Here is a 13,656-nt window from a genome sequence, read left to right as displayed (position 1 = left end):
TCTAGTGGACTTGGAGGTATGCTTGGGATCATTGTCCTGTTGAAAGGTCCAACGTCTCCCAAGCCTCAGGTGTGTGACGGACTGCATCACGTTTCCATCCAATATCTCCTGGTACTGAAGAGAATTCATGGTACCTTGCACACGCTGAAGCTTCCCTGTACCTGCAGAAGCAAAACAGCCCCAAAGCATGATTGACCCTCCACCATGCTTCACAGTAGGCAAGGTGTTCTTTTCATCATAGGCCTTGTTCTTCCTCCTCCAAACATAGCGTTGATCCATGGGCCCAAACAGTTCTAATTTTGTTTCATCAGTCCACAGAACACTATCCCACAACTTTTGTGGTTTGTCCACATGGCTTTTGGCATACTGCAGTCGACTCTTCTTATTCTTTGGAGACAGCAAGGGGGTACGCCTGGGAGTTCTGGCACGGAGGCCTTCATTACGCAGTGTGCGTCTTATTGTCTGGGCTGAAACTTCTGTACCCACATCTGACAAATCTTTTCTCAGTTCCTCAGCAGTCACACGGGGACTTCTCTCCACTCTACGCTTCAGGTAGCGCACAGCAGTCGAAGTCAGCATCTTCTTTCTGCCACGACCAGGTAGCGTTTCAACAGTGCCCTTTGCCTTGAATTTGCGAATGATGCTTCCTAAGGTGTCTCTTGGTATGTTTAACATCTTTGCAATCTTCTTATAGCCATTGCCCTTCCTGTGAAGAGAAATCACCTCTTCTCTTGTCTTCCTGGACCATTCTCTTGCCTTCACCATGTTTGTAACCACACCAGTAAATGTCTAGAAGGAGCTGAGTATCACAGTCATTTTAAAGCTGCCTAATTGGTGCTTATTATGCTTGATTGCTGCTCGGTGACATCCACAGGTGTTTTCAATACCTGATGGAAAGCACCTGTATGAACCTCTGTTCTTCAGAGTGGTAGTCTTTAAGGGGTTGAATAATTGTGGCAATGAAGAAACCACATAAGAACCATTTACTACTGTATTACATAAACAATTGATGTCATTTTAGTTGCATTTGGGTAGTTACAACGTCCTTGTAGGATTTGATTCTGAATACAATTCCAAATGTACACTATAGTCCCTAAACCCCTTTACAGCATTGGGGGTTGAATAATTTTGGTCACAACTGTATATATATATAAATAAAGAGAACATTAACATAGCAGAGAGATAACAAAATAAGTTTATGGAGGTAGAATACTTGCCCGAGTCCTGGTCTAAGCAAATTCAAGGTCCAGAACAAAAGGGTACCGTTTCTCCCAAAGTTGGTTCTTGATGTTAAAAGGGAGAATCTCTTCATCTCCAGACCTGCCAGCCTGTTTTCTAGTCCCCCAGCAGGGGGTGTCTGCTGAAGCCAAGGGCCAATTGCCTCATTTGGGGAGGGGGTTTAAAGCGGAGACCCCGGCTGTGACCCAAATCACTCCCCAAGTACACACCATGGTTAATAACCTTCCATAGGTACATGTAGCATCCTATCCACTGGTTGGACGTTCAGCAGATCATTCTGCATATTATCCTGACACCAGATATGACATATCTACCTGTGACGGTTAAGGAGATTTCGCTTTCTGCTCTCGGGTAGACGCTATCTAGGGGTGTAAGGGATCAGGTGACTCACATTAAACTGACCTATCTGAATATATGCTTTGTTTTATTGTACCTTTTTTCCTGCCAGGATTTATGAAATTGTATGAGAAAGTGGTTTCAAGTGGGATGTATGTTTTACTGCTAGTCAAGGATGCTTTTCATGTCCCGTGACTGACGGGTTTATAGCTTTATGATCAGGCCAGAGAAAGAGTCTGACAGACACTATGGAACCAGCTAATTGTGTTTACAGCCATGAAGTGTATCCAGCTGTGCCCGATGCACTCCTGAGCTCAGCCAAACCAGACCACATGCCATGCAACAAAAAGAGAGGGGGACTGATTTGGAGTGAGAATGACACAAGATGGTGGATCTTAGCAAAATGGCTGTCCGCGTTCATATCTGTGCTCACGATTGCTACACTGTCCCTCAACAATACATCCCTTTCAGCAACAACTGCAACCTTCTTAACAATATAAGCCCTGCAGCAACAATAGGCCCCCCGCCAGCAACAATAAATCTCTCCAGCAACAATAGACTGCCATGCAAAAATAGATACCCTCCAGCAACAATAGATTATACAGTAGCCAGCAACAGTAAATTGCTCTCTCAACAGTAGATCCCATTCAGCAACAATTGACCCCCAGCAATAACAGACCTCCCCAGAAACAATGGGCCATCATGTAAAAAAAGATCCCCTCCAGCAACAATAGATCCCCCAGCAGCCAGCATCATAAGACCCTCCAGCACACCCCGGCACTCCCTGCCATTACATACATTCAGTGCTGGAGGTGCCGACGTTGCGTTCCTCCACATTCCCGCTAAAAAAAAACCCACTTAGTGGGATTATAACAAAGTGGAAGCAACTGGGAACAACAGCCACTCAGCCACCAAGTGGTAGGCCATGTCACATGACAGGGTGGGGTCAGCGCATGCTGAAGCGCACAGTGAGCAGAAGTCGCCAACTGTCTGCAGAGTCAATAGCTAAAGACCTCCAAACTTGGTGTGGCCTTCAGATGAGCCCAACAACAGTGCGTAGAGAGCTTCATGGAATGGGTTTCCATGGCCGAGCAGCTGCATCCAAGCCTTCCATCACCAAGTGCAATGCAAAGCGTTGGATGCCGTGGTGTAAAACACACCGCCACTGGACTCTAGAGCAGTGGAGGCATGTTCTCTGGAGTGACCAATCACGCTTATCTGTCTGGCAATCCGATGGATGTGTCTGGGTTTGGTGGTTGCCAGGAGAATGGTACTTGCCTGACTGCATTGTGCCAAGTGTAAAGTTTGGTGGAGGGGGGATTATGGTGTGGGGTTGTTCCTCAGGGGTTGGCCTTGGCCCCCTAGTTCCAGTGAAGGGAACACTTAAGGTGACATTTTGGACAATTTCATGCTCCCAACTTTGGGGAAGAGTTTGGGGATAGCCCCTTCCTGTTTCAGCATGACCAGTGCTCAAAGCAAGGTCCATAAAGACATGGAGGAGCCAGTTTTGCAGGCCAGTCAAGTTCCTCCAGCCCAGAGTCCTGACCTCAATCCCATAGAACACCTTTGGGATGAATTAGAGTGGAGACTGTGAGTCAGGCCTCCTCCCCCGCCATCAGTGCCTGACCTGGCAAATGTGCTTCTGGATGAATGGTCCAACCTTCCCATAGACACCCTCCTAAACCTTGTGGACAGCCTTCCCAGAAGAGTTGAAGCTGTTATAGGTACAAAGGGCGGGGCCAACTCAATATTGAAACCTACAGACTAAGACTGGGGGGCCATTAAAAGGTCATGTGTGTGGAAAGGCAGGCCGGCCAATACTTTGGGCAATATAGAGTGTATCTTGGGGGCAATGTGGTGACAGGGTGTATATTTGTTATGTATTTTGTCCTTTGTTGTGTGCGATGTCATACATTGCAAAAGAAAAAACTACTATTATTTGTAAAATACATATTTTATTTGAATAACTGTAAAGATATGAGTGAGTTTTTTTTTCTATGTTAAAGCCCACCCCCAGGAATTAAAATACAATAACGCCTCCCTGCACTGCAAGAGTAAATGGACGGAGAGAGTGAGCTGAATGATTTAATAGGCGATGTTATACCTGTATTTGTCCACAAGATGGCGACAGATAAATTATTGAATAATAGGAGATGTCATAGCCAAACCTCACCACAGGATGGAGACAGTGAGCGGAACGGCTTTTCAAAGGGCGATGTTATACCTGTATTTGTCCACAAGATGGCGCCAGAGGGAAATCATTCTACTCTCTGTCTCCATCCTGTGGTTGGGTTTGGCTATAACATCGCCCATTATTCAATCCTTTATCTGGCGCCATCTTGTGGACAAATATGGGTATAACATCGCCCTTCAGGAAATCACTAGGAAGAAAAAAAATAAAAAGACCACAAAAGGAATGAACCCGGAAAATGACCCCCCTGAGACAGAAGACAGACCATGTATTAGTGGAGTGCAGGACAGGATACATTGGAGATCGGGATGGAGGTTTGTAATTACAAAGCAGCCCTCCGTCACCTGGGGGGGTCCCTAGAGGTCCCCAGAATGGTCCGAGGAATGGAGGAAAGATGAGCAATCCACAACACTGCGATCGGTCTCATCGATTTTTGCTGAATAAATACATGGTTTCTCGGTGACTCAACAACCTACATAACCAATAAGAACTAAACCTTCAGCGAGCTGAGAGGATGTATATATGAGAAGTCCAGGTATTGTACATCCGGTGTATTGCATCTAACGAATTGTACAATCGGATTGTATAGTGAGTGATCAGCTAAAAACTCTTTCCCCACGGATTTTACTAAAATAGCTAGAAATTTGTATATCTACAGGAAAAGTGTATAGATTCCTACAGACAGCCCTCTGTATGAGAAGGTGGGCGGCCCTGAGAAGGACCTTTGTGACGATGAAGCGGGGCGGTAATTGTCTGGGTTTGCCCTCCGGATCCGTAGAGAGTGCATCCCTGCCGTCTGAGAGCATAGACGACATCCATGGCTGTGAGACGTGCGTCAGAAATCTTCTCTGGCCGGTGCAGCGCATGTGGGAACAGTTTTGACACGCCTTTTATTACCTTAGACACGGGAAGAATTTGCTGATCGGGGTGCATTGGGTGTCACACTGAGAGCTCCTAGGAGGGATGTTCCCCATCATATGGAGGGCGATCCTATAGTATCCAGGAATATAGATCTATAGGGGTCATGGGGGGGCAGGATTGATGACATATGTAGGACTATGCACAGAGCAGGCTCATGTCTGGAGACGTGTATACAGGGGGATGCTGCTGGGGGATCGATGACATTGTCAGTATAATAGGGGAACTACAGTGGATAGAAAAAGTCTTCACACCCCTGGTTTCTGTGATGTAAAAAAATGAGACAAAGATAAATCATTTCAGAACTTTTTCCACCTTTAGTGTGACCTATAAACTGTACAGCTCAGTTGAACAACAAACTGAAATCTTTTTTTTTTTTTTGGGGGGGGGGTGGAGTAAACATAAAAAACTAAAATGTGGTTGCATAAGTGTGCACACCCTATTATAACTGGGGATGTAACAGTGTTCAGAATTAAGCAATCACATTCACATTCATGTGACATAGGAGTCAGTACACACCGACATCATTTAAAGTGCCTCTGATTAACCCCAAATAAAGTTCAGCTGTTCTGGTCGGTCTTTCCTGACATTTTCTTAGTCGCATCCTACAGCAAAAGCCATGGTCCGCAGAGAGCTTCCAAGGCATCAGAGGGATCTCATTCTTAAAAGGTGTCAGTCAGGAGAAGGGTACACAAGAATTTCCAAGGCATTAGATATCCCATGGAACACAGTGAAGACAGTCATCATCAAGTGGAGAAAATATGGCACAACAGTGACACCACCAACAGTAACATCACCAACAGTGACACCACCAACAGTGACATCACCAACAGTGACATCACCAACAGTGACACCACCAACAACTGGACGTCCCTCCAAAATGGATGAAAAGACGAGAAGAAAACTGGTCTGGGAGGTGGCCAAGAGCCCTACAGCAGCATGAAAGGAGCTGCAGGAATATCTGGCAAGTCCTGGCTGTGTGGTCCATGTGACAACAATCTCCCGTGTTCTTCATATGTCTGGGCTATGGGGTAGAGTGACAAGATGGAAGACTTATTTTAGGAAGAATAATATCCAAGCCCGGCTACATTTTGCAAAAACACATCTGAAGTCTCCCAAAAGCATGTGGGAAAATGTGTTCTGGTCTGATGGAACCAAGGTGGAACTTTTTGACCATAATTCCAAAAGATATGTTTGGCGCAAAAACAACACTGCACATCACCAAAAGAACACCATACCCACCGTGAAGCATGGTGGTGGCAGCCTCATTCCTTGGGGCTGTTTTTCTTCAGCTGGAACTGGGGTCTTAGTCCAGGTAGAGGGAAATATGAACAGCTCCAAATACCGGTCAATATCGGCACAAAACCTTCAGGCTTCTGCTAGAAAGCTGAACATGAAGAGGAACTTCATCTTCCAGCATGACAACCACCCAAAGCATCCATCCAAATCAACAATGGAATGGCTTCACCAGAAGAAGATGAAAGTTTTGGAATGGCCCAGCCAGAGCCCAGACCTGAATCCCATGGAAGATCTGTGGGGTTACCTGAAGAAGACTGTGCGCAGGAGATGCCCTCGCCATCTGACAGATTTGTAGGGTTTTTGCAAGGAAGAGCGGGCAAATATTGCCAAGTCAGGATGTGCCGTGCTGATAGACTCCTCCCCAAAAAGACTGAGTGCTGGAATCACATCAAAAGGGGCTTCAACAAAGGATTAGTGTAAGGGTGTGCACACTTATGCAACCGCATCATTGTAATTTTGTATTTTTACTTCCCTCCACCTAAAGCAGTGGTTCTCAACCTTCCTAATGCCGCGACCCTTTAATACAGTTCCTCATGTTGTGGTGACCCCCAACCATAAAATGATTTCTGTTGCTACTTCATAACTGTAATTTTGCTACTATTATGAATCGTAATGTGAATATCTGATATGCACATAATTGTCACGGTATGGGAGCCTGCCAATTATTAATCCCCTTATTAATGCCTTGTATCACATGCCCTCAGTGTCCTGCTCTGTATTGTTCCAATTGTCCCCTGTGTTACTAGGCCAAATGGCCTAATCAAATTACTCTGGGCCCCCTCCCTCCCGGCCAGCTGGCTGGGAGCTCTCTGCACACCTCCCAACTTGCTTTTCATCTGTGCAGACATCATCCCTGCTCCCAGGATGTCCCTTTCACCAGCCTGATTCTCCATGGGGTCTAGTGTTCCCTTCCCCCTCCCGGTTGCCAAGGCGAACGGGGAGCGTCCTGCAGCAGTTTAAGAGGTGGATGCTGGGAGCTCCGTATTCATTCCGGTGTGGAGTCCGCAAGGGATCTCAAGCTTCGGCGAGACCTTTGTGAATAGACTCTGCAAGTCTACTCCCCAGCCTCACGGAGACCCCACAGGAGGGAAGAGACAACCAGAGAAAGCCTACCTGCGATTGCGAGAGACCCCACAGAAGAGGGAGAGACTATCCCAGCCTGCCTGCCAGAGCCAGAGGCCACCCGCCTGATCCGGACTCCACAGGTACCTGCGTTCTGCTACTACCCCTGGGAGACCAGGCACCCTGTTGGATCTGTGAGTACCTGCTTCCCCACCGTGTTACCTGAACTGTTGCGGTGGTGACTCCTCGCACCCCTCTCCTGTGTCGGACTACCCCTGTTACAGGGACACCCCCTTGGCTCTCCTAGTGGACTATAAGTGGGTGGGGCCCCCTCGTTACCATTTAGTAGCAAATCCACCCTCTCTGCCACCCCCCGTATTGAAGGACTGCCGTCTGTTTGTCTCAATAAAGCTTTGTGCGTCTGCCATCCACTCTGTGTGTTCTGTCCTGCCTTTCCTCCGTCACAATAATTAAAGCATAGCGATTAACCACAAAAACAATATGTAATTATATATTGTGAAATGTTTAATTCGAATTACAAATAACTGAAGTTTTGTCTTGAAGCGTGGTGTAGCACGGGTAACAGTCTCAATATAACAACCGTAAACTACATTGCTACATTTTGTGACAGTGTGCGTAAAAAGCCAACGTCAGTGCGAAGGTTGAGATTGCTTCTCTCACCAGATCAGAGATATAAAAAGACCGATCAGCACCCAGATTAAGTCCCCATGGTACAGATATTTTGTTTTGCAGTAGTTCATGAATTATAATTACTGGGTAAATGTAAAATCATCAAGTGTCGTTTTACCTCCAATACTGCTGCTTTCAACACAGTAGCTGCTTTCAACACAATAGCTGCTTTCTACACAGTAGCTGCTTTCAACACAGTAGCTGCTTTCAACACAGCAGCTGCTCTTTACACATGTGTGACTGGTCCGCATAAATACATTATGGCGCCAACCCTGTCACATACACCTGTATTTTTACAGGGTGTATGTGAGGGGGTTGGCGCGATGATGTCATCACGCCGGGTACTCATATGTGGGCGTATCTGCATGTGGGCGGAACCGCCTGGAGACGGATAGAGGAGCGGTGTCTTGGTTCCTAAGACCATCGGAAATATGTGTTTTCAAATGGTCTTAGATGACCCCGGTGAAAGGGTCTTTCGACCCCCAAAGAGGTCACGACCCACAGGTTGAGAAGTGCTGACCTAAAGGATTTCAGTTTGTTGTTCAACTGAGTTGTACGGTTTATAGGTCACATTAAAGGTGGAAAAAGTTCTGAAATGATTTATGTTTGTCTCATTTTTTTACATCAAAGAAACCTGACATTTTAAAAGGGGTGTGTAGACATAGATAGATAGATAGAGAGAGGGAGAGGGAGGGAGAGAGAGGGGGAGAGAGAGAGATGATAGATAGATAGATAGATAGATACTCTAAATTGTCCCTAGTATGTGTATGAATGAATGTGAGTAGAGATGAGCGAATCGAAGTAGGCGAAGTGGAATTCGAGTCGATTTTTGGATTAGGCTATTTTTCGGATTCGGCGCAAATCGAAATTTTTCCTAAAATGGCGGCAGACATGTGCGGCGACGGAGCGGGGATGTCTGGGAAGGCGCGCAGACAAGGCGCGCTGACCCATAATGCATTCCTTAATGACATGTGATCGCATTAGCCAATCAGCAGCCAGGCAGCCAGCACTGTGTAATGGTCGAGCTATAAATAGCGGCCATTTTAGAATTCTTCATTTGCCTCCAGTCATTCAAGAGAGGCAGACCGCTCTGTATTAGGGACAGAGTTAGGGCCACAGAAACGTTACTTGGGGACAGAGAATCGTTACTTAGGGACAGAGAACCATTACTCAGGGACACAGAATTGTTAATGAGGGCCACAGAATCGTTACTTAGGGCCAAAGAAACGCTAGTTAGGGCCACAGAATTGTTACTCAGGGACAGACAGAATTGTTACTGAGGGCCACAGAACTGTTACTTAGGGCCACAGAAACGTTAGTTAGGGCCACAGAATTGTTACTCAGGGACAGACAGAATTGTTACTGAGTGCCAGAGAATTGTTACTTAGGGCCACAGAAACGTTAGTTAGGGCCACAGAATTGTTACTGAGGGCCACAGAACTGTTACTTAGGGCCACAGAAACGTTAGTTAGGGCCACAGAATTGTTACTCAGGGACAGACACAGAAATGTTACTGAGGGCCACAGAATTGTTACTTAGGGCCACAGAAACGTTACTCAGGGACACAGAATTGTTACTGAGGGCCACAGAACTGTTACTTAGGGCCACAGAAACGTTAGTTAGGGCCACATAATTGTTACTCGGACAGACAGAATTGTTACTGAGGGCCACAGAATTATTACTGAGGGCCACAGAACCGTTACTTAGGGCCACAGAATTGTTACTCAGGGACACAGAATTGTTACAGAGGGCCACAGAACCGTTACTTAGGGCCACAGAATTGTTACTCAGGGACAGACACAGAATTGTTACTCAGGGACACAGAATTGTTACTGAGGGCCACAGAACCGTTACTTAGGGCCACAGAATTGTTACTCAGGGACAGACACAGAATTGTTACTCATGGACACAGAATTGTTACTGAGGGCCACAGAACCGTTACTTAGGGCCACAGAATTGTTACTCAGGGACACAGAATTGTTACTTAGGGCAACAGAAAAGTTACTCAGGGACACATAATTGTTACTGAGGGCCACAGAACTGTTATTTAGGGCCACAGAAACATTAGTTAGGGACACAGAATTGTTACTCAGGGACAGACACATAATTGTTACTGAGGGACACAGAATTGTTACTTAGGGCCACAGAAACGTTACTCAGGGACACAGAATTGTTACTGAGGGCCACAGAATCGTTACTTAGGGCCACAGAATTGTTACTCAGGGACAGACACAGAATTGTTACTCAGGGACACAGAATTGTTACTGAGGGCCACAGAACTGTTACTTAGGGCCACAGAAACGTTACTCAGGGACACAGAATTGTTACTGAGGGCCACAGAACCGTTACTTAGGGCCACAGAAACGTTACTCAGGGACACAGAATTGTTACTGAGGGCCACAGAACCGTTACTTAGGGCCACAGAATTGTTACTCAGGGACAGACACAGAATTGTTACTGAGGGACACAGAATTGTTACTGAGGGCCACAGAACCGTTACTTAGGGCCACAGAAACGTTAATCAGGGACACAGAATTGTTACTGAGGGCCACAGAACCGTTACTTAGGTCCACATAAACGTTATTCAGGGACACAGAATTGTTACTAAGGGCCACAGAACTGTTACTTAGGGCCACAGAAACTTTAGTTAGGGCCACAGAATTGTTACTCAGGGACAGACACAGAATTGTTATGAGGGACACAGAATTGTTACTGAGGGACACAGAACTGTTACTTAGGGCCACATAATTGTTACTCAGGGACACAGAATTGTTACTGAGGGCCACAGAACCGTTACTTAGGGCCACAGAATTGTTACTGAGGGACACAGAATTGTTACTGAGGGCCACAGAACCGTTACTTAGGGCCACAGAATTGTTACTCAGGGACAGACACAGAATTGTTACTGAGGGCCACAGAATTGTTACTGAGGGACACAGAATTGTTACTGAGGGCCACAGAACCGTTACTTAGGGCCACAGAATTGTTACTCAGGGACATACACAGAATTGTTACTGAGGGCCACAGAATTGTTACTTAGGGCCACAGAAACGTTACTCAGGGACACATAATTGTTACTGAGGGCCACAGAACCGTTACTTAGGGCCACAGAATTGTTAATCAGGGACAGACACAGAATTGTTACTGAGGGCCACAGAATTGTTACTTAGGGCCACAGAAACGTTACTCAAGGACACAGAATTGTTACTGAGGGCCACAGAACTGTTACTTAGGGCCACATAATTGTTACTCAGGGACAGACACATAATTGTTACTGAGGGACACAGAATTGTTACTGAGGAACACAGAACCGTTTCTTAGGGCCACAGAATTGTTACTCAGGGACAGACACAGAATTGTTACTGAGGGACACAGAATTGTTACTGAGGGCCACAGAACCATTACTTAGGGCCACAGAATTGTTACTCAGGGACAGACACAGAATTGTTACTCAGGGACACAGAATTGTTACTGAGGGCCACAGAACCGTTACTTAGGGCCACAGAAACGTTACTCAGGGACACAGAATTGTTACTGAGGGCCACAGAACCGTTACTTAGGGCCACAGAATTGTTACTCAGGGACAGACACAGAATTGTTACTGAGGGACACATAATTGTTACTGAGGGACACATAATTGTTACTGAGGGACACAGAATTGTTACTCAGGGACACAGAATTGTTACTGAGGGCCACAGATCCGTTACTTAGGGCCACAGAATTGTTACTCAGGGACAGACACAGAATTGTTACTCAGGGACACATAATTGTTACTGAGGGCCACAGAACCGTTACTTAGGGCCACAGAAACGTTACTCAGGGACAGACACAGAATTCTTACTCAGGGACAGACACAGAATTGTTACTCAGGGACACAGAATTGTTACTGAGGGACACCGAATTGTTACTGAGGGACACAGAATTGTTACTCAGGGACAGACACAGAATTGTTACTGAGGGCCACAGAACTGTTACTTAGGGCCACAGAACTGTTACTTAGGGCCACAGAAACGTTACTCAGGGACACAGAATTGTTACTCAGGGACACAGAATCGTTTAATTAAAGAGTATGTCAGACAACATGCAGAGGAGTGGCAGAGGAGGCAATGTTTTAGGAGCGAGCAGACGTGGCAGCAGAGGAAGGGGTCGAGGCAGCACTATTCGCAGCCAGAGGCTAGTGCTCCCGGTGTCATCCAGTACAGTGAGGAAGAGCTAACAGAGGGCGGTCAGGAACGGGGGGAGACATCCGCCTCTTCAGCAGCCAGGCGAAGAAGTAGTGGCGAGGAGAGTGGCTCGGTAGCCGGTGTAGAGACAGGTCTGTCTCCTGACCCACACGCAGCCGAGGGGGCTAGTAGTGAGGCGGAGACCCTAATTGATGATGATGAGGCTGATCGCACTTGGCAGCCTCGTCGTCATCAGGCTATTGCTTCCGCATCATCAGGAGAAGAGGGTGGCAGCTTGGCAGTGAGCAAAACAGTCGGTGGGTTGTCTCCATCGCCACACTCTGCCATGTGCCACTTTCAGGTCTCCTCACACACTGCTGGTGTGTTGAATTTTTTGACATAGGGTGCTGGCAGATTACGGGCCTCCCATTGCTGCTGCCAGGCCCGTAATCTGCCATGGGCCCCCGTACCGCCTCCTCATGCTGCTGCCAGGTCCAGAGTCTCTCATGGGTCCCTGTACGGCCTCCAATTGCTGCTGTCTCCATCGCCACACTCTGCCATGTGCCACTTTCAGGTCTCCTCACAATGCTGGTGTGTTGAATTTTTTGACATAGGGTGCTGGCAGATTACGGGCCTCCGATAGCTGCTGCCAGGCCCCTAATCTGCCATGGGCCCCTATATACCGCCTCCTCATGCTGCTGCCAAGTCCAGAGTCTCTCATGGGTCCCTGTACGGCCTCCCATTGCTGCTGTCTCCATCGCCACACTCTGCCATGTGCCACTTTCAGGTCTCCTCACACACTGCTGGTGTGTTGAATTTTTTGACATAGGGTGCTGGCAGATTACGGGCCTCCCATAGCTGCTGCCAGGCCCCTAATCTGCCATGGGCCCCTATATACCGCCTCCTCATGCTGCTGCCAAGTCCAGAGTCTCTCATGGGTCCCTGTACGGCCTCCCATTGCTGCTGTCTCCATCGCCACACTCTGCCATGTGCCACATTCAGGTCTCTTCACACTGCTGGTGTGTTGAATTTTTTGACATAGGGTGCTGGCAGATTACGGGCCTCCCATAGCTGCTGCCAGGCCCCTAATCTGCCATGGGCCCCTATACCGCCTCCTCATGCTGCTGCCAGGTCCACAGTCTCTTATGCCATGTGCCACTTTCAGGTCTCCTCACACTGCTGGTGTGTTCAATTTTTTGACATAGGGTGCTGGCAGATTACGGGCCTCCCATAGCTGCTGCCAGGCCCCTAATCTGCCATGGGCCCCTATATACCGCCTCCTCATGCTGCTGCCAGGTCCAGAGTCTCTCATGGGTCCCTGTACGGCCTCCCATTGCTGCTGTCTCCATTGCCACACTCTGCCATGTGCCACTTTCAGGTCTCCTCACACACTGCTGGTGTGTTGAATTTTTTGACATAGGGTGCTGGCAGATTACGGGCCTCCTATAGCTGCTGCCAGGCCCCTAATCTGCCATAGGCCCCTATATACCGCCTCCTCATGCTGCTGCCAGGTCCAGAGTCTCTCATGGGTCCCTGTACGGCCTCCCATTGCTGCTGTCTCCATCGCCACACTCTGCCATGTGCCACATTCAGGTCTCTTCACACTGCTGGTGTGTTGAATTTTTTGACATAGGGTGCTGGCAGATTACGGGCCTCCCATAGCTGCTGCCAGGCCCCTAATCTGCCATGGGCCCCTGTACCGCCTCCTCATGCTGCTGCCAGGTCCACAGTGTCTCATGCCATGTGCCACTTTCAGGT

The sequence above is a fragment of the Staurois parvus genome, unplaced genomic scaffold (assembly GCF_062004578.1).
Source record: "Staurois parvus isolate SC_StPar_1 unplaced genomic scaffold, SC_StPar_1.0 ptg002294l, whole genome shotgun sequence".
Lineage (NCBI taxonomy): Eukaryota > Metazoa > Chordata > Amphibia > Anura > Ranidae > Staurois > Staurois parvus.
Note: the sequence above shows the minus strand (reverse complement) of the source record.